The sequence below is a fragment of the Protopterus annectens genome, chromosome 7.part0 (assembly GCF_019279795.1).
Source record: "Protopterus annectens isolate FY-2018-M chromosome 7.part0, PAN1.0, whole genome shotgun sequence".
NCBI classification, from domain to species: Eukaryota; Metazoa; Chordata; order Ceratodontiformes; family Protopteridae; genus Protopterus; species Protopterus annectens.
The window spans coordinates 1,591,757,194-1,591,782,908 of record NC_056739.1 but is presented as its reverse complement, the minus strand read 5'-3'; positions in this window follow the sequence as shown (position 1 = coordinate 1,591,782,908).

Sequence of the window (25,715 nt, the reverse complement as noted above, 5' to 3'; positions counted from 1 at the left end):
TATGTGAACTGGAGTAATGCATTAAGCCCAGATGTAAGGTGTCATTGTAATAAACTGTTGAAATCCCCTAATAAATACAAGGACCCCATACAGTGTATGTACACATGAATCATGGATACCAAACACATATATAACATGTAATGAATAATAAATCAATGCCAAAATGCAAATATAATGCAAATTAAATATTAAGCAAGGCTAAGCATTGCACAGCCCAGCTTAGTAGGTGTAAGCAATGTGTAGGCCAGCTAACTCAGAATGCCCATTGGTATACCCCTTTAAGCAATGTAAACCTTAGGTAAGCAGGTTTGCCCATAGCTTAGCATTTTCAAAACCATCCAGTCACAGCAAAGTGCAGGAAACTAGCCCTATTTAAACTCAACAGGCGGGAATACATCTCATAACTGGTTTTAGCTTCCCCCTGTAGGCACTATGTCTGGAATGGGAGAAGGTGTGTGCTTTCGGGTGCAGCGCTGGGGCATCCTGGAGTCCAGAGTCATGGCAGGACTCCATGTTTAAGACCATGACTAGAGACTGCTGCAGGGCCAGTACCAGGGTTCCCAATACAAGATGGAAGCCTGGGACCATCTCACTCATGACCTCACTAGTGCCACTGGCATACCCTGAACTGGTGAGCAGGTCAGGCATCACTATGCAAACCTGAAGCGAAGAAAGGGGAATCTCTTGGATCAGTGGATCCAAGAGGCTAGGAGGACGAGGGATGCCCCAGCCATGTGTAAGTATCAGTCCACTACCTGTTTAATAATTGCCAGCTCATGTATATTATGGATAGGTATAGCTAAATATTCCTCTTATGTCTTTCACAGTAGCAGGTGAGCGGGCTGCGAGCAAGGAAGCCCATGCCTCTAGACTGCAGCAGTTGCGATGCAAGGCAGGTTAGTAATACTCTTTCATGCACTGTCATAGGAAATAAATCTAAAAGTATTAGTAAGTTAATTGCCTGTATAAAACCTGTATTGTTTTAGGCATGTACTGCATACACCAGAGAATAGGGTAGGAAGAGTCTCATATAGGTTGTATGTAAATAAAAGCATAATAGCCTGACAATATAGGTCTAACTGCTAGACTGCATGTGTTCACTCTGGTATCATATGGTAATGTAGAGTTGCAATCACTTAATAGTACTGTTGTATTAAGCACTGTTACCCACACTGTGCTACATAAATAAAATGTGTAGGAATGTCTGTATATGACTGTTGTAATCCCAAGAGGTCATATAGTACAACTGAGAGATACTTAGACAGAAAACAGTGAAAAGACAGACAAGAAACTTCAAATAGCACACACAACTGCAACATGAACTGTTGTATTTTTTGCACACACAGCCATGGTTCGAATCCTGGGAGTGGTAGTAGGCTGTATGCAGAATCATACCCCACAACTGTAGAGATACGTCCAGAATGTCCAGTAAATCAGCTCATATAAGCTGCCTGTCACCCTGTCCCCATGGCAAATTAATGGGATGATCCCAGACGTTTAGGCAGCAAACAAGACATACAATTGCTTGTCAGACATCTTATAAGAACAAACCTGGCACTCTAGTTACTCCCCAAAATGTTATGAGAGTAATTAGCCAAGTATGTCCCATCTCCACCCCCATGTTGTCAAGCTGTGACCAGAGTGTGTACAGTAACAGAGTGAGATGTATGTCCATAATAGTAATGTGGAAACTGGTAATTTGTGTGGCAACATTTAGGTAGTGCTAACAAACATTGCTCCCATAGGTCTGTCAGATACAAAAACTGTGCCTAGAAATAAAAAATTGATATCCTGTACTGGTACTGTTTACTCTGGTATTGCATGGCATTGTTAGTGTTACAGTTGCTCTGAATAATAAGGTATTACTCATCACTGTCACCCACACTGTACTACATAATACAACTGTCTAGGAAATCCTATATAAGAATGTTGTAATTACAAGGTCAGAATGTAAAACCACAGGAGAATTATAGACAGAAATCAGACAAGAAATACACAGCAATATCTATATAGCACACTCAACTATGATAGACCGTGTTTTATTTTTAGCAGACACAGCCATGGTTTGAATCCTGAGAGTGGTAGTTAGCTGTACGCAGAATCATACCTCACAAGTGTACAGATATGTCCAGAATGTCTAGTAAATCGGCCCATATCTACTGCCTGTCACCCTGTCCCCCTGGCAAATCAGTGGGATGATCCCAGATGTTTAGGCAGCAAACAAGACATACAACTGATTGTCAGACATCTAGAAGAACAAACCTGTCATTCTAGCGACTCTCCAAACTGTTATGAGAGTAATTAGCCAAGTATGTCCCATCTCCACCCCCATGTTGTCAAGCTGTGACCAGAGTGTGTACAGTAACAGAGTGAGACATATGTGCATAATAGTAATTTGGAAATTGGTAATTTGTGTGGAAACATTCAGGTAGTGCTAATAAACATTGCTCTCAAAGACCTGTACTGGTACTGTTTACTCTGGTATTGCATAGCATTGTTAGTGTTGCAGTTGCTCTGAATAATAAGGTATTACTCATCACTGTCACCCACACTGTACTACATAATACAACTTTCTAGGAAATCCTGTATAAAAATGTTGTAATTACAAGGTCAGAATATAAACCACATGAGAATTATAGACAGAAAAAGATACACAGCTATATCTTTCTAGCACACTCAACTGTGATGGACAGTGTTTTATTTTTAGCAGACACAGCCATGGTTCGAATCTTGGGAGTGGTAGTAATGCAGTATGCAGAATCATACCCCTCAAGTGTACAGAAATGTCCAGAATGTCCAGTTAATTGGCCCATATCTGCCAGCTGTTACCCTGTCCCCCTGCCATATCAGTGTGCTAATTTCTGACATGTAGGCAGCATTTCCTGTCATATAACTGACTGTCAGACCTGTACATATTTGGAAAATGCCAAATAAAACAAACCTGTCATTGTACAAGTCACTAAAGGTTTAAGAGGGCAATAGTCAAAATATGTCCAGGTTCACCTGCATGTGGTGAAGACATGCCCAGAGTGTGTGCAATAGGAGATGGACAGGTATGTGCATAACATCAACCTGGAATCTGGGAGTATGTGTAGAAACAATTAGGTAGTGTTAAAAAACAATACCTCCATAGGTATACTAGGTAAGAAAGAAGTGTATACTGCAGGTAAAACTCAGTTTATGTATTTAGTTGTCGACAGTCATAACACTCTCCAAACTAAGGCAATAGGGTAGTGTACTAATATCTGTAAGGTACAAATCACAGCACTGACTAGGAAAGTAATGCAAACTACAGGAATATACTAGTTGTTAATTAACATCTTTCTCCTTCCCCCACCATATTTGCAACAATAAACTAAATACACAATTCAATCGGTATGTGCTGAATTAACTCTACTGTTGGGACATATGTCCTATTGTTAGATAAGTATTTGAATTTGTTTCTATGCATCTGCCATGTTGAAATACTCCCACATTGGTGTCATGCTGCCATCAATGTACCTTCATGCTGTTGTAATGTCCACTGTGGTTCCGTATATGCATGTGTTCTGTTTGCTATGCAACTGTTCCATATCTGGTGTTTGGGTTAATGGGAATTTCTATGCATGCTGTTATACCTAATCCTGGAATGTGTTGACTATAACTAACTCACATATGTTGATAAAATTTAAACACCATAGCACATTTGGGAAGGCCGGTCCCGGCAGACCCACCTGTCCCACCTCAGCTGGCCATGGCACTGGGCACCAGCACATCTGGGGCCCAACCTGGGACCTCCTCATCTGTTGATCCTGTGCCACCTTTGGGTGGAACTGCCTCAGGGGATGGGGCTTGCCCTCCCCAGGAGCGGGCGAGGAAAGGAACCTGTCACCCATCACTAGGTCCGGGTCATGGTGCGTAGCGAGCTCCGCAGGGAGTTTGGAGATCTGCTACGCCAGCTTGAGGGCCATGTGTCACAACTAGAGGGTCAGCTTGGCCCTCCTATTCAGCCCCCAGCACAGCCACCTTTGGGGCTGTGAAGGTGCAGTGGTGACTGCCCATGGGAGGGGACCTCAGCCCACTGTTTCCACTAGGGGGCTCATGGGCTTCTAATTTCCAAACACCCCTCTCCATCAAGGTGTTTACCCCCCAAATGTGTCATATACTGCCCCTGTTTGCATCTTGTTTGCCTTGTCTGTTAACCTACCCAACCTACCTCCCCAAATATACCTACTATCCCTCCCCAACATCCCACTATCACCTGAGAAAAACAAAAAAGGGCAATCTGTTCCCCCCAAAAAAATCTCGCCCTGTACATAGCTGTCCATTTCACAATCATGTCCACTGGACACATGTAATCTGGTCTAACTGGCCTAACAACATATTATTGTTGTCCTCACCCCTCTCTCAGAGGTATGAGTGTTCAAATCTATCTCCAAATTTAGTGTATATGCACAGCTGTTGCTGTAGAAGAAATGGGCAGCTATGGACCTTCCCTACACCCTTACTGCACAAACCTAGCTATTTTCTCTACTGTCTTTCCCTCTTTGTGCCCATTTTTCACCACTTTCCTATCAACCCTTTTTCATTTCTTTTAAAGAAATCAGCACGGGCTAAGTGGGAGTAAGCACTTTTAAGCAGCAGTAAGCGGGTTTAAGCTTGTTTGCAAGGGGGTAAGCAATGCCTACACAGGTTAAGCAATTGAGAAGCTAAATCAGTATAAGAAACTGTAACCGAAAGTTAGCATTGCTTACCCTCACGCAAACCCGCTTACAACTGCTTAAAAGTGCCTTAATCACTATGTAGCCAACAGCCCTTATTCTGCCCAGGAACAAAATAAACAGCCTCTGCAAGGCTCGAACCCAGAACACTGCATACCATAGCCAAAGTGATTTACCACTAAGCCATGTCAGATATACAGAACCCTGATGTTTTCACAAACATATCATCCAGCACAGTCATTCAACAGTAGAGGAAATTTATTTAAACATGTAGATGTATTTATTTATTTATGTATTTATTTACTTTACATTTGTTAACCAAGTTAGTCTGACTGAGCTTTTGGCTCATTTTCAGCAGAGACCCGGGGAGAAAAGCTCCTCAGTGAATAAAATGTAACAAAGTTCCATTGAAGTCAGCAAAAACGTTACTATCAGGATACAATAGCACGTGTGTGTGTGTGTGTGTGTGTGTGTGTGTGTGTGTGTGTGTGTGTGTGTGTGTGTGTATATATTTCTATCTAAATATATATATATATATATATATATATATGTATATATATATATATATATATATATATATATATATATATATATATACACACACACACATATATATATATACACACACACATATATATTATACCTACACACACACACACACATATATATATATATATATATATATATATATATATATATATATATATATATATAGGAAGATACATATTTAGAGGGTGCACACCATACAGAACAGCCAGTATTCCAACAGTTGCTACCTTATCAACTGGACACTGTATGAGTCACCCATAAAAAAGACAATTGTTGCCTGAAACATATACCCACAGAGTGGGCAAAGGATATAACACCACACACAGGTTTGTATACATGAGAAAGCTTTATTTGTGTACTATTACAGTTGTATATGCCATGTCATATAGCTGTTTAGATTTTGAAATACATATAAACATATTAATGCAACTCTCAAATTAATACAGTATTCCAGAAAGCATAACATGTGTTGCTGTTCAGGCCAAGGCCTTCAAGTAGTACAACAGTAAGGACAGACTGGGCCACAGGATAACAATCAATCCACAGTAAGTAATGCAGATGTATAGTCCAGCAACCTCTAACTACACTCTGTACACGATTCCTAGGGGGGAAAGACTTCAGCTGACACAATGGGATGTATCTGTTACATAACAAGGCATAACTGAAACCATCACAATCACACTGACAAACAGAACAGTCTGTATGGCAGGAAGCAGTAGGCCAGCATTTTCCCAAGATGAGTTGTATGGTAATGTACATCCAGATACCTTAAGGCAGCTTACTCCTGATGTCCCTCACATGTTGTAACAGCCTAGGTTATTTATGGTGCATCCCCCCCCATAGACTGACATACAGGGGCATATACCACTGTTACATACACTGACCTCTGGACTGCAGAAGGGCACACATGTATTGTGCAGATGAAGCCGACACATATATGGACCCAACTCCACAATATGTGTGGGTGTCACAACAGCAGTGGAATGATGGCAGGAATGGCAGAATGACATACTCACAGGCCACTACATAACAACCCCTGACTGCATGTCACATGGAAAAAGCCTGGTATGTAGGTACAGGATATAAGCTGGAACACAGGCCCATATGTGAAATAGTGTTGTCATATACTAAGCACGTTGCTGGTGTTACAGGATAGCCTGCAACATACCCTTAGTCAGGAATATGAAGTCAGAAACACAAATGGATGTAGCCATTTACTGATAGCATCCAACACACACACACTGCCAGTGATATATCTGACACAAGACCTGTGTGGTGGACAGACAAAACATAACAGGCACACCTCTGGCCATCAAGTGGATAGGTTCACAGTTGAGAGCTATGCAGACAGACTGCATTCCATGCTAAACTAGTATGTACACACAAACCCTGTAACACTGGTGGTATACAATGCATACAACAACACTACTCACATTCTGTCTGTAATTCTGGAACCTCATACAAATATGTAGCTGGCCTGAGTGTGCAAGTTCTCTTGTAAGATGAAGTTACTTTGGTAACGAAAACGGGTGTCATTGTGTTTCACTTGCGTTTACTGGAATCAATAAACCTGTGTTTTACGTGTATTCGTGCACTTTTGGATATTTATTGGCATTCCATCTCCATCCGGTGTTGGTTTGGTTTACTTTGTAAGAGGTATTGCTACCTGCTGTTTGTTTGTAACACTGCAGCCCACACACAGGAAGGATGTCCACCATACAGGAAAGGTAAAAGGACAACTCCCAAATGATGTAGGGGTTTATAATAGTGGGTTGCCATGACAGTGGTAAATGGAAGTACTACACAGCATGCTGCATGCAGGTAACAAGTGGAGGACACTGACTGGTGCAGAGGCCATTACCTGATCATGTGCATCACCTACAAAAGCCATGCTGCAATCTATTCCAAGCAGCTCAATCCATTTACTGGAGAGAGAGGGGGGGGGAGAGAGAGAGAGAGAGAGAGAGAGAGAGAGAGAGACAGAAACCAAAACCAAAACAGAAACAATCAAACTAACAAACCTAGAAAGAAAGCAGGTTAAAGCCAAAGCCAAGGAGATAAAAAAATACACCTACAAGGAAACCATCCAAAACAGACCTCATTCCCACAACAGGTATGTGAAGTATATATGCATGGAACTGACAGTAGTACTTGGTCCATAATACTGAGATAGATGATGTGGAATGATATACATGTGCCATCAGGTGTTGTTGCTGAACAACTGCTATGGACAATAGAGTCTATCCCTGTGTGTAGTGGGCCATACCTGTCAACTGTGCAGAGCAGCACTGACTGACAAGATGTAAGCCAACATAGTGTGTGTTGTGCAATGGAAAGCATGTATATTACTGTGGCCAATAGCTGGAGGTGGAAGTAGTGCCATAATGATGGACATGTAGGTTTCAGAACCCACCACTTGCAGGACACTCAGGTTAAAATGTATTGTAGCAAGCTGAAATGCCATAGTTGTGTAATACGCTTATCTGCAATCTGGCCCTATATATACCCCCCTAATGTTATGCTGTGTCTATATGTGGCACCTGTCTGTGTTGTAGCAAGGCAGAACAGTGCAGCTGTGCAGGAAGGAGAGATAGAGATTGTGTAGGTATGTATATGTGCGGGTATATATATATATATATATATATATATATATATATATATATATATATATGTATATATATATATATATATATATATATATATAAAAATATATATATATATATATATATAAATATATATATATATATATATATATATATATATATATATATATATATATATATATATATATATATATATAATAACAGTTCTGTGGTAGAGGAAAGCTCATTTCGACTACAGGGCGTAAATATTAACAAAAAATGGATAAATGTAAATTCCAAAATGGAAGTGGATGAATCCAAAACGAAAGTTGGTGAATCCAATAAATTCTTTATTTAACCAGTTAAGCGCTTTCGGCTGTACCCCAGCCTTCATCAGAACAACTCACGGCTAAGGTAATAAAGTAATAGCACAAACCAAAGTATCTCGCACTTCTTTTACTACGCCAAAACAGACATGGGGTACTGACAAAAGTTCAGTACCCCATGTCTGTTTTGGCGTAGTAAAAGAAGTGCGAGATACTTTGGTTTGTGCTATTACTTTATTACCTTAGCTGTGAGTTGTTCTGATGAAGGCTGGGGTACAGCCGAAAGCACTTAACTGGTTAAATAAAGAATTTATTGGATTCACCAACTTTCGTTTTGGATTCATCCACTTCCATTTTGGAATTTACATTTATCCATTTTTTGTTAATTACGTCCTGTAGTCGAATGGAGCTTTCCTCTACCACAGAACTGTTATTGTGTATTCTTTTCATCAAGTGTGTATATATATATATATATATATATATATATATATATATATATATATATATATATATGTCTACAGATATACAGACACCCATATGTAGATATATTTATATATATATATATATATATATATATATATATATATATATATATATATATACATAAACACATATATACAACATAAAATATATCTACACACATATCTATATCTATGTATATATATATATATATATATATATATATATATATATATATATATATATATATATATATATATATATATATAGGTTCATAGATTAGTACTAAGCTAACTGCACTTGCGAGCCATTTTAAACTTAGCCAATTATTCCTTGTGAGACTCAAACCCTGCACCTTGTATTTGTAAGGCAAAAACCTTAACCATTAGGCCACCCTCCCAACCACATACATATATATATATGTGTCTACATATATACAAACACACAACACATATGTATGTAAATACATGTCCCCTATAATACCACCACAGTGCTGCATGCTATGTGTGAGGGAACATCACACATAGCAATAGACACAGATATATACAGCTGTAAATGTGTGCAGCATGGACGGTTATGTCACATGTGAATCCCTTGTTGGGACCACATTGCCCTTGTCTGTGAAGTAGGGAATGGGAATATGGGGAAGGATAGTAGATATATTTGTGGAGATGGTTTGGGTTTGTAGATATAGAGGGCAGCCTACAGAGGTGGTATATGACACATGTGGTGGGTAAACACCCTGAATGGTGTGTGTGGTCTGCGATGTGGAAACCCCATGGGCCCCCATATGGAAACAATGGGAACAAGGCCACCACCCATTGCTAGTCACAACAGCAGTTTCATGGCCCTGAAGCTGTCTGGCCTGAGGCTGAGCAGGAGGAGCATGTGGACCCTGTGATTGTGTACTGAGGGCCTCAAGGTGCTGTAGCACATCCCACAAGTTTCTGAGGAGCCCCCTATGGAACAGATCCTGGATCTGACCTCGGGTGACAGGATCATGTCTGTGTGTGCCCCCATAGGGGGGAACACCATCCCCTGAGGTGGTTCCACCTGAAGGTAGTGCTGGACCAGTAGATGAGGAGTCCCCAGGGTGGGTCCCACATGTGATGTGGCCTGGTAACATGGCCAGATGAGGTAGGAGAGGTGGTTCTGCTGGCAACTATTCACTAAACATGCTATTGTGTCACTGTTATAGAACATATGTGGGTAGTAATAGTCCACACAGTCCTGGAACATGTCCATCAGCATGAATAGATATCTCCAATAACACAAATTGACAGATGTGCAGCAATTAAATAGCAAGCATACCACATGCATATATGGAACCATAGTGGCCCTGACAATGGCATGCAGGTGAAATAGTCCATAGCAGGCCAGCAATGATATTGTCTCCACAGGGAATATGGCTACAAACACATAGCACAAAGCATGGTACAATGCAATATATGTCCCAATGGTAGGTAAGCTGTAGCCATACCTACTGAGTTGTGTGAACAGTTTGTTATCACTGATATGGTGGGGCAGAGACAGAGATGTGTATTAAGAAATATGGTAACCTTGCTGTATGAGTTGCTCAGACCTGCTTCCATCTTTATGTCTTTCAGGCAAAATGTCCCACGGCTGGTTACCAGTATATTCAGCGCAGAAAATGAGGTCATTCTTAACCACCTGATACAGCACTATCAGCTTCTCTTTGGCAGGACAGCCTATGAGCAGCAGGTGCAGACCGCCCTGTGGAACGATCTAGTCCACAGTGTCAATGATGTCAGCCTGCATAACCGCAGATATAAGCAGGTCCGGCATCATTGTAGTGACCTGCTTCGCAATGCCTGTCAGCGTGCTGCTGCAGTCCAGGAGGATCACCTCATAACGGGGAGGGACATGCCATCCACCCCCCCAACACATTTTGAGGAGCTCCTTGCAAGCCTCGTGGGACCTGCCTGCCTGCACACGCAACAACTGGCAGAGACCATTGTGAAGGTGGGTGCTACCCATGCACTGGTTGAGGAGTGTGCAGGTAAGGCCACAGGGCACATCAGTAGACCACTGTTGTGTATGCATCTGCATCTGTACAGCTAGATCATGCATATGTGAGATGCTATATATATATATATATATATATATATATATATATAGTCTTTTGCTGCATAGTAGTAATAAACAGATGTGCATAAGCTGTAGTATTGTGGACTTGGACTGTTGATGTACTGTAATGCTGCACCCACCCTGTAACAATGCCACAGCTGTGGCCACTGACATCACACCTCTCACACACTTATGTAGGTCCTTCTGTTATACCACCAAGGCAGCAGCCTGTAGCTTGTGAGTATGATTTATGTTCATGCTTGCCAATACAGTGGTCATGTAATGGCTATGGTATATTCCATGCACACATCTAACACACCTACCCATAATGCATGCCATACATGTTCACATATTGTTGGTGTTAACTGCACTGCATCACAGTGGCGACCATGATGGGGTATCTGAAGGGTATGTCAGACACCTGCAAGATAACTAACATCCTGTTATTGTGAAGTGTGTCCACAGGGGATGAGCATAATGGTGGGACACATGGCCTACAGTAGAGACATGTGTGAAACATCATCCATATACAGTGCTACAACAGTGTATATACCAGTATTACAATGGTAACTGTTACAGATCTACACTACGGCATATCATTATACTGTGGTCCACAACTCCTAACACCTGCAATGTGGTCCCAACATGAGCACTGAGTGTGTAATATGGAAGCGTGGGTTAGGGCAGCAAATATTGGGAGTACATACCTTCACAAACACTGGAAGCATATGTGTGCACACACTCCAGAGGAAATATAGTGGAGGCAGCTGTTGAGGTACTGCCTGCATGCATTTGTCATGGAAATGTACTGTTCAGCAAGTACACATCCCCAACGTCACACCACATACTTGTCAGCTGTCCAAGACATTTGGCCATCAAATATGCACACTTACCTGCAACAGAGGCAGGTGTGGCTTGCACACATCTTACATGACATCGGGCCCCATACCCAACAGGTAGCACCCATGAGCTGCACATGTAGCCATACCACACCATTGCATATGCCATGGCAAACAGTGCAGCCAGTCATGTATGTGGCAAGGATGTATGAGACAGGAATGATGTAGGAAATAAACAGATGGCCACCCAAGACAAATGCTGTCACATGTAGCAAACTGATCATGTGGGTTACCCACTAACATGCCACAACACTGAGGGGGTAGCAGGAATGTCCAGCAAGTACTGTGTGTGCGGTATCTGTGTCAGCAATTGCCTGGACTCTGCAAGCACATGACCTATGGGTTAGTGTAAACAGATGTGATAGTTGTACCACAGGAAACATCAGTTAGGCCTCTCTATGGGTAGTGTATGCATAACAGAAGAGGTCCACAAGAGTCATGCCTTGCAATGTGTACTGATGCACCATGACCACATTGGAAACCTACAGACAGTATTTTGTAAAATACAGGTGCTGCACAACCAAAGCTTCACCCCACCTCAGGCCCACCATCCTCATCTGAACTGTGCCAGTGCCGGTGTACATCTGTATGTTTGCCACTCATTAGCTGGGACTAGGCTGTTGCATGTGGTGTTCAGTGTTTGGGGCACAGCAAACTGACACACATGTGTAGGCCATAATTGTCAAGCATCTGCAAAAAGGCTAAAGGTGGGGAGGGTGTGTCATCATGACACACCAGTGCACTGCAGCAGGGATCCTAAGGATGCTAAGAATGGCTGTATCTGCACACAGTCAGGTTCAGGAACTGTGGCAGACATAACCTTAACTCCACAGCAATAGTGATGGCAGTGTGTGAACTCCAAGGGATGTGCATATGAGCAGACCTTGCAATCATGCAGAGTGTGGGGACATGTGTAGGGCAGACTGATCATATACTGGCAAATGCAGATGGCCCATGCTAGTATACCCCTGCCAGGAATAGTGACTTATGTAGTACACATAACAATAGGTGCAAAAAAACGTCATGATAAGGGCGTGCACACATATGCACCCATGGAGTGTATGCATCGCGGTCAGCATCTGCACACCTAACACATTTGTTAGACACTGCATGTAAATGTACAGGATATGTCACATATCAGACTCATGTAATTTTAATATATGCGGTGATGTGGTCCCATGGCATATCAAGGAAGAGTGCATCATATCAATAAGGGTATGTACACTCCCCATAGCCACAGTAAGGTTTGACAGTTGTCAGTGTAATAGTATCGTATTGGTCATACATGCACCGCTGATGTTAAGATCTGTAAACCAGACATCAGGCATTCACAAATGACATCTGTCCACATATCATCCCAGGTATGTGTCGCTCAAACACATAGGGGCTGTGAGCATTAGAACAGACATAACTGCCACAGTAATACACATTCAGCAATGGCTTGTACACCTGTGAGGTTTGGTGCATAGTACATGGCAGGATGCAGAACAGGTGCACAGCAATACTATGTACATGGGTGCAGTGTTTTCCAGGGGAAAGGGCATCACCTACTAACACAGCCCATACATCATACACATGTATACTGTTGCTAGCATGGATTGACTATAGCCGCACTGCATGCTGTTGAGTACCATATGTTATGCATGTTGACAGATGGGTAATGGGAGGACTGTGTGTGCTATCTTTGTGCAACCTCACCTGTACGTATGTGTGTGTGGGTTATTTTGTCTGTAAGTGCAATCTGGTGGAGTGGAGGGGAGTTGATGCATGTATGATGTGTGTATTCATGTGTGCGTGCTTGTGTGGGTGTACATGTATGCACATGTGTGATTGTGAGGTTGTTCATACAGCAGTACTTCCCTTTGGAATCGTGCAGTACATGGACATGGACTGACACATGAGACACCAGGAATACTTGTCTGATATGTAATCACAGGACAGCTGATAGTATAATAAGGTCTATAGCATGGAACATGCATTGGGAGAGAAAGTAGACACCAGGTATACCCTTAATATTGTAATCAGCAGAAAGGTGAATGACTACCCATGTATGCAGCAATACAGATGCATTGGGGAATTACTAGACAGCACCAGGGAGTATATCCATATATTACTGTTGTCCACATGATAAGTTGATTGAGCAGCAGATCTGGCATATACTGAGTAATAGTTACGTATGACACTCCAGTGCATGACATCATGGAGTGAACGTAGTAGCTCCTAACATATGGGGGTCATGCCCACGATGTCCGGACAAACCCAGGGTGAACACTGGATGACAGCATTGAGGCCATATAAAAACCTACTCCACTCAATTCAAGGAGATAATAGAGTAACAGATTTTGTGTTGTGATCACTCATCTAGGCATTTAGAGGAATGATATTTTAAAGAGTGGTGCTAATGAGTGTATGTTACCAAGTGTGATACAGGATGGGGAACTTATGTGAATAAACATGGGACTGTCTGTAAACTCAGGGACAGGTAGGTATTATGGTGGTATTTCATTGTGTGTGTGTGTGTGTGTGTGTGTGTGTGTGTGTGTGTGTGTGTGTGTGTGTGTGTGTGTGTGTGTATGTGTGTACTGTTATGCAATGCTGTACAGGTCTTAAAGTGTGTTTCTTGTTTTCCCCCACAGGTGGTGAGGTGGGTCAGGATCCCTCCTTCATGCAATCTGATGTTGGTGTCCATACAGACACCGAAGATGATGATAGGACTGTTGAGGCACAGGCAGGGTTGTCAGAAGCTGAAACTGCGCCATCGTTTGACATTCGCCATCTTAGCCACCCCAACCCTGCACACAGTTACAGTGCCTATACATACCCCATCACCCATGTCCATAGCAGAGGGACAGTTGGATGTCGGTGGCAGTGCACAATAGAGTGTGGTATCTATGCCTACTGTGTCTGTTAACAGCAGGCATAGCCAGATGTCCAGCAGGGCATTACATAGGCAGATGTACTGGGGTGCCCGTGGTAGGGCCGCTGGTCATCATGCCCCTGGCAGAAGTGCCACAACTGGTACCACAAGGTGCTTGTTTCAGACTGTCATGGGGGCGCAGGCACATATGGAATTGTACACCATACATGGCTTGAGGCTGCAGAGGGCTGCTTTTTCATTTGTAAGCGACAACTTCCATGAAGTTGTTGGTGCCCTCCGTGATTATACCAAGGTCATGGATAGATGGTTGGGTGAGATGCTAGGCCTAATCAACCATGTTTTTTCTGTGCTCGTACATGTGGAGGGAGTGGCTCGATGGCCGTGTGGATGTAGGTCAGCAACACCAACAGCTGGAGGTTGACATGGACATGCTAGGACACCAAGGTGTTCCCGTAGTGGCAGTACCAGCCCCAGCACTGCTGGAGGGGTGCATTACAGAAGGCCACATGCACGTGGCCCTGACCAGTCCCAGGAGGGACCTGGTTCCAGTGGACATCTGTCATCATCAGGGGAGAATAGCACATCGAGGCCTGTACCTGGTCATGCCCATGGAACCCCTGGTGGCACAGTCTGTGTGTCCATGGCCGGAGGTGGTGAACTGCACACTCTGCTAGGTATCATCTGCAGATGTCCAAGAAACATCTGTATAGGGCAGCCACATGGCAGAACTGTGGGCATGCATACCCACACACTATACAAACACACCTAGGGCAATCCCATACCTACACACACCACATGACCATGCCCATTTCAACTAATTACACCCCTAACCCACACACATGGTGTCAAACATATGGCCCACCCTCAGTCTCTGGCAAACCAACAACACACCCTGTGCATATGATGATACCTGTGTCACATCCCTGTCATCCATAACATTGATGCAGGGACAGGCTAATATGGTTCTGATGCACACTGTGACTGTGCTACAGTGTACCAATGGACTGCTGTGTAACATGTTGTCAGGAGTAATGTTTAATGCATACATGTCAGGTAGTGCAGCTGTTCAGCCATGATGTATTATAGCTGTTAGTAACACTGAGTGGTTGTGGTCTCCATAATGTTATCCATTTGTGTTGTAGGTGTACATGTGTCAGCAGGAGGATGGTCTGCCGTCATATTCCACAAGGAGTATGGCACTATGGTAACACCATGGCTGTGACATATGCTGGGTACAGTTGAACACATGCCACAGGTTTGTATAACAGTTACTGCCTGTGTCACATACACACACACTCTTACTTGGCAACACTGGGACTAGACCCCTACCTTATTATGTAGTGCTACTGAAATGTGTGTCTTTCATTGCACACACCACACAGCGTTTAGGGTGAGGTGTGTTCCAGGTTACATGTTACATGCATAACTTCCCCAGACATGTACAGTATGGTAATGGGGGATATAATGGTTGTATATGGACAATTCATAGTGTGACATACTATCATATACACATTAACAGACACATAACAGGCAGACAGACATCCAAGAGACCTGGTCATTTCAGTGCCAGCTAACTTGTCAGTGTGTCCAATGTGTTATAGGTAGGCTGCACACAGCACCTGCAGGATTGTGGTATCAGTTACGTGTATGGTTGATGATGACAGTGGTCACCATACAGTGGTATATGGGACATGTACTGGGTGTACCATGGTGTAATGACAGTGTACACAGCACCCACATCCCACAGTAGATATTGTATGCATTGGAACCCATAATGACACTCTGACAAACCCACCATCACACATTACCCACGACTGTGATACAAACCATTGTCCATCCCAACATTGGTACTACAGGGATATGCATCTAACGCACATGCCACAGGCATAGTAGGGTGATGCATCGTCATGCCTCACCTATGGGCAGCAACAGCACTATCCATACTACTGTTTGGCAATGCATATTGTAATAGGAGTATGTGGCCTCGGAATGCTATCCCCTACAGATATACAGACATGCACACATACACACACTTGCCAGAACTCAATGGGTATCCCGTGTCTATTGACCCATTTGTATAACACTGTTGTGCTGGTACTGCAAGGCTCATGTAGCCGTTAGGCAGAGGAGCGTAACAGGGTACATGTCATGTCTGGTACAGCCGCAGACACACCTTACTATGACAATGGGTGTTGCGGTGAGTGTGAAGGCCCTCATGGTATTCCCAACTACAGGTGTACTAACACACAGACCCTGCTATCCTCAGTAATGCGCACGTACACATTTGTCAGTACTGGGGTGCATCGCTGCAGGTGGTCATAGGTGTGTACGTGGCTGTTGTCCATGGAGAGATGGGAAGTGTAGGGGATGTGTGTACAGTGGTATCATGCCACCTACCATGTGCCAGCAGGTAATCTATTGCCTCAGGATAAGTGGCATGCATCAGCCAATCCTCTGGGTGCCTCCTGCAAATGGCCCCTGAGGTGATCCAGTTGACATGTATGCAACATGTATTACAACACATGGTTAGTGTCTGTGATGGAGACCTGTACCCAAGCATGTTCTGTTGACTGTGGTAGTGTAGTGGAGGTACCCGTGGCATGTGGTGCATACAGGGTGTTGCCTCCTATATGTGACAGTTATAACACAGCTGGGCAGACATGTCAGTGTCAGTCAAGCATACGTTGCCTGTATGTATCCGAGCTGGATACCTGCTATCTGCACATCCATACAGGGACTGACAGACATCATCTTGGCAAGTAGCTATGCAGTAGGATGAATGTGTCAACAGATAGATGTCTGTATGCCATTACTACATGTTGGAAGCCCTCACTGACATGTTCTATACAGGCAGTAGTCTACAGTTACTTTGCACATGTCAGATCAATATCCAGTAGGGGATATATACTGTGACACAGCTAACACACCAGGAACAAGACATTGAGACCTCAGAGTCCAGCTATGCCTGCAGGGGTGCTTGTTGTCAGTACTACATTTAGCAATCTACTCTTGCCTGGGAAAGCACTGTCAACAGTAGTAATGCCATGATGCACTACATGCCAGTGTGACAGCACATAACCTGGGTTACTACCCTTGTATGTAACACATTCACATGGATAAGAGTGATGTACAGGTCTTATATACTTGAGTGTCCCAAACATGACACTCACACCCCTTGCTACTGTAATGACGGCAAATAGATATGTGTTTTATACATGGCATTGCATACACTTATTACAGATGTCATTACCCTGCTATGTTATCAGACTGGGATGTGAGCACTTGTTACTAGGGTTGAGCTATGCTTCACAGGTGTCAGCATTGCTGCAATATAACAGCTGAGCACATTTGCGCACTGGTAAGCGAAGCCTACATGGTGTAAATGCCCTTACATTTAACTGTACGTAAGCACCACTCAGCTTCATGCAAACCCATGCAAACGTGCTTAATGCTGCTCAAAACAGCCTTAACCGCGCTATATCCAACAGCCTTTGTTCTGCCCAGCAACAAAATAAACAGTCCTTGCAGGTCTTGAACCCAGGACCCTGTACACTATAGTCACCACTACACCATGACAGCTGTGAAGACAGTTGTTGTTTTTCCAATATATCTGTCAGTACACATATTGAATAGTATTGAACAATTGCTTTGACTTCCACAATTGTGTAGTACGTGTTAGTGATATTACTGTTGCATCACATATGTTGTTATATGTAAATGTTCATGTATCAGATACATACGGCGTGATACATCTGGGAAGGTATACACAACCGTAATGCTTACACATGACAAGGATATGGATATATATGCATATACATATGTAGGTATATGTCTACATGTACATACACATATATATTCTTATATATGTATTTCTATACATCTGTATAGTGCATCATATAAGGCCATTATTAGATCTCTCTCTGTGTGTATATATATGTATGCACATCCTATGTGTACAGATATACCTATTTATGTCGATATATATGTAGATATCTATAACTATATGTTCATACATATTTAATCAGATATACCTATTTATGTTGATATATATGTAGATATCCATAACTATATGTGCATATATATCTATATATCTGTATATGTGTAGACATATATAGCTGTGCATATATATATATTTGAGTTTGTATATGTATATGTATGTGTGTGTGTGTGTATATATATATATATATATATATATATATATATATATATATATATATATATATATATATATATATATATATATATATACATATATACATATATATATATATACATATATATATATATATATATATATATATATATACATATATATATATATATATATATATATATATATATATATATATATATATATATATATATATATATATATATATATATATACATATACATATATGTACGTAGATATGTATATGTGTATATATCTATATAGATATATGTATATATATATATATATATATCTATATACATATATGTTTACCATATGTCCAGAACATGGAGTAGAGTCCTACTTCAGCACCAATAGTCCCAACCTCTTAGTGCAAGGAGATGTCACATATGTATGGCAGGTATATATGTAGACTGTTGCTACTGTAACAGGGGTTGTCTTAACAGACATGTTGTGTGTGGGAGGTCACATCTGCTTTTGACATGTACTCCATTGGTTACTGACAGACATCCTAAGGACATCATACTACAGTACCACTGTTAGCACAGTAATGATCCTGTAGACTACAGCAGAAATATGACCAATATATGTGGACATTCTCGCACGCTGTGGCCAGTCCAGAGGTGTACACAGATCCCTTTTGTGCGAGACATGTGGACCACTCCTGACAATATGGATGTTAACAGCCATGTACATGGGTATATTATGTAAAAACTGGACTACATATGCCCACACAGTTTATGCATTCACACACGCCAGTCTGTACTAACACATAATACCTGATGGTGCAGAGGTCACATGGCCACATACTACCCAGTAGTTAGTGACATATACCTGTACAGAATCCCACTGCTTTGTCAGAAATACACAACAGTTATGGTGGCCTGGCAGCAGTATGTCTTGCAAATAACTGGACATAACAGCACACTGTGTAATTACACTAAGCTGCTAGGTATGTGACAAAGCACTGTGAAAACTACAGGCAGACTGCCACAGCACTGGACTACATTTTGTATGGGGGAATATAGCAGGCTCTACATGCATGTCAAAGCACAGAGTAACAGACACCTGTGAGAAAGTGCATACCCACAACCAATGTGAACATAGCCACATCCACATATGGTACACAAGCTTAATATGACACTATATGGACTGTCTGACAAACACCATCCTCATATGTGCCACTCACACACTAACCCTACATAGGTTCATAGTGTAGAATATGAACAGCCAAGGCATGTATTTGGAGAAATTGAGTATGTGACAGTTTTTATGTATTAAAATGTACTGTGTACTGTGAACTTTAATGAACTCTGAGCAACAAGAAAGTACTGAAAAACAAAAGTCTGCCTGAAAGCAGGAAATGTGCCTTTTATGGAAGTACATCCGATTTTCTTTCTCTGCCCAGAGATATGATGATGTGAATTGTCTTATGTTTACGGGTAAACCTTTGATTGGTTAATTGCCCTTCATAATAATCTAATTGGTTCATTTTTATATTTTTGTACTGTCAGCAATATCACCAGTATATAAGCTTGTTTATTCCTTTGTTCTGGAAGTCGCCCTGGTACTTTCCATGAGACTCCCACACGTGTGTACTGTAAAAACCACTGAAAGAGAGAAAGAGCTATTTGTCCTCATTTTTAAAGTATTGTGTAACGTAACAATAGGTTCATAGGTAGGTACTAGGCTATCTGCCCGAAGGCATTTATAAGCCTAGCCAGAATGTTTTGATTGTCACAGCACAGAGTAACAGAAGCCTGTGAGAAAGCGCATACCCACAACCAATGTGAACACAGCCACAGCCACATATGGTACATAAGCTTAATATGACACTATATGGACTGTCTGATAAACACCATCCTCATATGTGCCACTCACACACTAACCCTACATAGGTTCATAGGTTCATAGGTAGGTACTAGGCTATCTGCCTGAAGACATTTATAAGCCTAGCCAGAATGTTTTGGCTTTCACCGCCCCCTTAGATTAGTTCCCTGTGCCTCTGTCCTGCAGAGCCACTGAAGTGATCCCCGGGGTAAACTTTCTGTTTCCCATCCACTCATCAAGGTTTCTCTTGAAGAGTGTTAGCAAGGAGCTCTGCCTAATGTAGATTGGAATCTTGTTCCAAAGCATGGAAAGTCTCTGGGACAGGAATCTATACCTCCAACACGTCTTATTTATTGTTGTGGTGAGGTTTAGATCCCTAGAGCATGTGGCTCGAGGGGATAAGATTTTCTTTAGATGGAGCATGTCCATCAGTTCTGGGTTGGACATGGCCTTGTATGTCAGGCAGAGATCACCTCTGATTAGGCAGTATGCAATCGAGTACAGCTGGAGTTTCTTCAGTCGAGCTGCATAGGGCATCTGTTTGAGGCCAGTGACCCTCTTGGTGAGGTACTTCTGTGGTCTTTCCAGCTGTTGCAGGCATCTTGTAAGATACATCCCAAATGGGGTGTTGTACTCTATGATGGGTCTGATGAGTGATGAGTAGAGGGGCACAATGACCTCTTTTGATCTGGATACGAACCCTTTTGTGATAAGGTGGGCCACATAGAAGGATTTTCTAACCACTTTGGCAATGTGATTATCAAAGGAGAGATTGCTATCTACTTGGGCCCTAGATCCCTTATTATGTCTTCTGTATTTAGGGGATGACCACCTATGTGCTAGTTTGTGGGTACTTTGTTTTTTCCAAAGGGGATGACTATGCACTTTTTGGCATTTCACTTGAGGCCATGATTTTGAAACCAGGTATCCATCTCAGTGAGACCCTTTTGAAGGATGTCTGTGTCAGCCGGAGATTCAGTTATAGCCCCTAGTTTGCAGTCGTCTGCAAACTTGGTCAGCCATAGTCCTCCTGTGCTTGCCTGTATGTCTGAGAAGTATATGCTGAACAGGAGGTGTCCTAGGACTGAGCCCTGGGGAATGCCACTTGTAACTGGTTTAGAGTCAGACCTAGCTCCTGCAACTCTTACCATGTGGGTTCTGTCCATGAGCCAGTTGGCAACCCATCTTGTGATGTAGGGGTTTATGTTCAGGCTGGTGAGCTTGTCTATAATACCAGAATGGAGAATGGTGTTGAAGGCCTTTGCGAGGTCTAGGTAGGCTGTGTATAATACCTTTCTCTTGTCTATAGCCTTGGTAACTGTCTCAAAGAAATCCACCAGATTAAGGAGGCATGATCTGCCCTTAACAAAGCCGAACTGGGTAGGATCCAGTGTTTGGAGGTTCCCAATGTCTCTGTTAATGAGTTCCATAATGATGCACTCCATAGCCTTGCAGACCAAGCTAGTCAGGCTTATAGGGCGATAGTTCCTGGTGTCTGTTGTGGCTCCACCTTTGTGGAGCAGAATAACCATTGCTGTGCACCACTCTATGGGTACGTAATCTGTGGAGAGGCTGAGTTTGAACAGTGTGTTTAAGTGAGGGGTTAGTTTGTCTTTGAGCTCCTGTAGGATGCAGCCTGGGACACTGTCCGGTCTGATTGATGCTGTGTTTTTAGCTTTGGAGAGGGCTGTTTTAACCTGAGTGCCTGTGATTTCAGGGGCTCTACATTCTTCTGGTATGGTTATGGGCCTTTTTGGGGGTGAGGTGGGGTGAAGTTTGCACTGAACCTGTCTGCCAGGATGTTGGTAATATCGGTCAGTTCAATGTATTTTGTACCATTCTGCACTAACTCTGAGCAGATCTGAACATTTCCACTTAGATTCTTGACATAGCTAAAGAATGCCTTGTGGTTATCTTTGGAGTCCTTGGCAATTTTTCTTTCAAAACTCACCTTGAATGATTTTATGAGGGATCGTAGTTTTTTGCTGATACTGATCAGGGATGTCTTCCCTTCTGGGGATTTTACTCTTTTCTGTACTAGTTTCCTCCTTCTATTCTTTAGCTTGTTTATGGCAGGAGTCCACCAGACTGGTTTCCTTTTCTTGGAAGAGTGAGTCTTGGTTTTGCTTGGGATAGCACGATCCATGCATTCTTGTAGGTGCCCGTAGAATGCAATAGTAAAGGATTTTGCAGTTTGGACAACGTTATCCTTTAGCATGGGGGCTTTGAAACTTTCCACCTTGGTCTGAAGTAATGTGAAGTTGCTTTTGAAAAGCTTTTCACAGTGGTTTGCTTGTCCAGGGGTATGAGCGGAATGTGGATATACAAAGTGATCTATTTATGATCAGATCTAACCAGTGAGGGGTTGACCTCCGGTGTGGAGCACCAGTCGCCCATGTTGGTCATGACCAGGTCCAATATATTGTCACCTCTGGTGGGAGTGTTGACCAGTTGATCCAGGGCATTTGAGTTTATAAATTCTAGGAAATGTTGGGCAAGGAAGTTAGTACTTGAGTAGTTCTCCCATGTTAATTTTTGGGTAATTGAAATCACCCAATATTAGGGTGTTTGGTAGGATCTTTATATTTCCCAGTGTTTCCAGAAATGCAGAATGGGGGTCCTGGGACATGGTGGGTGATCTGTAGCAAGCTACAATTTGAATTGTAGTTTTGCCCATTGTTAGTTTCACGTGGATAATCTCTGAAGCATCGTGCTATGCCACTAACCTGAAGGTGTGGGTATCCTTAATGAATATGGATATGCCCCCACCGTTTGTATTCTGGTCTGGGTTCTGTGGCCAAAATGTATGGTATGAATTGTAGCCTGGTACTGCTTGGGTGCTCTCTGGAGCCTTAAACCAGGTTTCTGTTCCTGCACATATATCGATTTTCTCCATACTGAGGAGTGCCTCGAGTGCATGCATTTTGAGGTTTAGACTTCTGGCATTGAGTAGCATTACCCTCAGTTTTTTGTTACTTGTGCTATTTATGGCAGTGGGTTTGTCTTTTGAGCCTTGCCTAAAAAAGGCACTATGGGGGTGGCAAGAACCTTGGCCAGTATTTAAAAGCCTAAGGGTGACAGATGCAAGCCATCTCTAGCAAAGCAGCGTGGCTTTTCGAGCATGTCATCCCAGGTGGACAGACACTGGATCCCCTTTGATTGACACCAGAAACTGTTGAAATTGAAAATTTTTCCTTTATACCATGGTATAATTCTTGGTGAGGACAGGATGCTACTCAGGGTCAGGGTCATACCAGCCTGGGCTACAAGATTAGAGAGCTCTTCCATGTCTCTTTTCATGTAGCCCAGGGAGGTACTGCTCAGGTCATTCACACCAACATGGACAATGACAGAGTCATATTTGTATTTGTTCTGGTGTGACCTGAGTGCTTGTGATATGTGGCAGATCCTGGCACCCGACAGGCAGCTAACAGTAACCTTCTCTTTATTCAGCCTAATGAGTGGGACGTCAGTGTGCCTGACTATAGAGTCACCTATTACTAGTATGTTGGGTATGATATTTTGCCTTAAGGGCTGTGATTGCATGGCACACCATTTTTTTGATGTATGTGTTTCATGATTTGTGTTGGGGGGCAGAGGTTGCTTGGATATCTGCTTTGGAGGTCTCTGTTGCTTTTGCAGATTTTTATTTAGAGCCTCCGAGTATGTTTTCATGTATTTATGTGTGTTTTTTGCTGGTGCTGGTTTAATGGGTATATGAGAGACTGGTGGTGTCATGCAAGTATTTCCCTTCTCCTCTTGACTGTCTGATCCAGCCTTGGGTTGAGAGAGCTTAACCTCCAGTTTGGCTGTATAATTGCATCTCTTACATGTATTAGTGTTTGGTGGTAGGAGGAGAGGGTTGTCTGTGTATATGAGACAGTTGTAACATCGCCTCAAAATGCCCAGATCACCAGTTGGACTGGAGAGTATGCCTAAAACTGCCCTTTGGACATGCCTGGATAGGTACAGTGAACTGTTTTATTGAATGGCTGGTAAGGTTGAATAGGGAGCCTTGTCCTTCTGTACAGTATAGGAGCGTCTAGTGCTAGGGTGTATAAGTGCTTGCTATGAGTTTTGAGCAAGTGCTGTGCTGAGAAATGAATGGCTTGAGTGCTTAAGTTGAAAGCTTGTCTAGTTCCAAGGGTAAATTTGAAGAGAAGACTTTGTGGAGCCAGGAATAGTTATACCCTAGCTAACCAGCGCTGCCTGGCATGCAAAACCGGGCAAATGCAGTATTTATAGCAGAGAAATGAAAGAGATATAAATTGGCCCAAAATGGCCAAAAAGCTACTCATTTCTGGGCTGAAACCACTCCTACAGGAACAGATAGGCTGCTCAAAGCTCCCCTCTCTCACAAGTGAACAGAGAATCTTCCTTCTATCCAAGTAAGGTATGGGCAAACACAGAGATTTGTAACACAGCCCTGAATTCAGCACTTAACAGAAAATAAAGCAGATACAATAAAAAATCACTTTAAATGCACAGAAAAGGATACTTATTTTTATATATCTCAGATCAGAGTTGTAGTCAATGCTCCTAGTAATAAATTAGGAAGAAACATAAATACAGTAAAAGCAGATGAATAAAGTGCAAAAAATATATATATATATATATATATATATATATATATATATATATATATATATATATATATATATGTATATATAAAACAATAGTAAACAAACAAACTGATTTAAACAAGTTACCTAATTAACCAGAAAAAAATCTAAAAACTGAGCCCTGCTCCAGCAGACTTCAAGCAGACAAGTTCTAACTGCACACTCCTGCTGGTAGGGTGAAGGGGAACCTTCTCCAAAAAAAGTTGGCCTGGATCAGTGCTCAAGTTATACAAACAAAGCTAGATTTAGCAGACCTGAATCTGGTCTATGCTACAGCAACAAGGCACACCAATTTCAGAAAGAAACAGTTCAAATAAGCAGGCACAATAAGCCTGTGACCAGAAATTCCCAGTTCAGAAGGGCAGAATCCAGCCTTCTACAAGAGTGCAGACCACACCTTCTTAATGTAAAAAAAATGGCCCAAAGCCCAAGTGCTTAAACCAGAACTAATACACTTTAGAATAACAAACACTAAGCCTTCAATCAGCAACTCCCAACTCAGAAGGATGTAAGCTACCTGTCCTGCCACAACAGTGCAGACCACAAACCTTCCTAATGTGAAACAACTGGTCTGAAGCCCAAGTGCATAATCCAAAGGCTTAGAATAACAG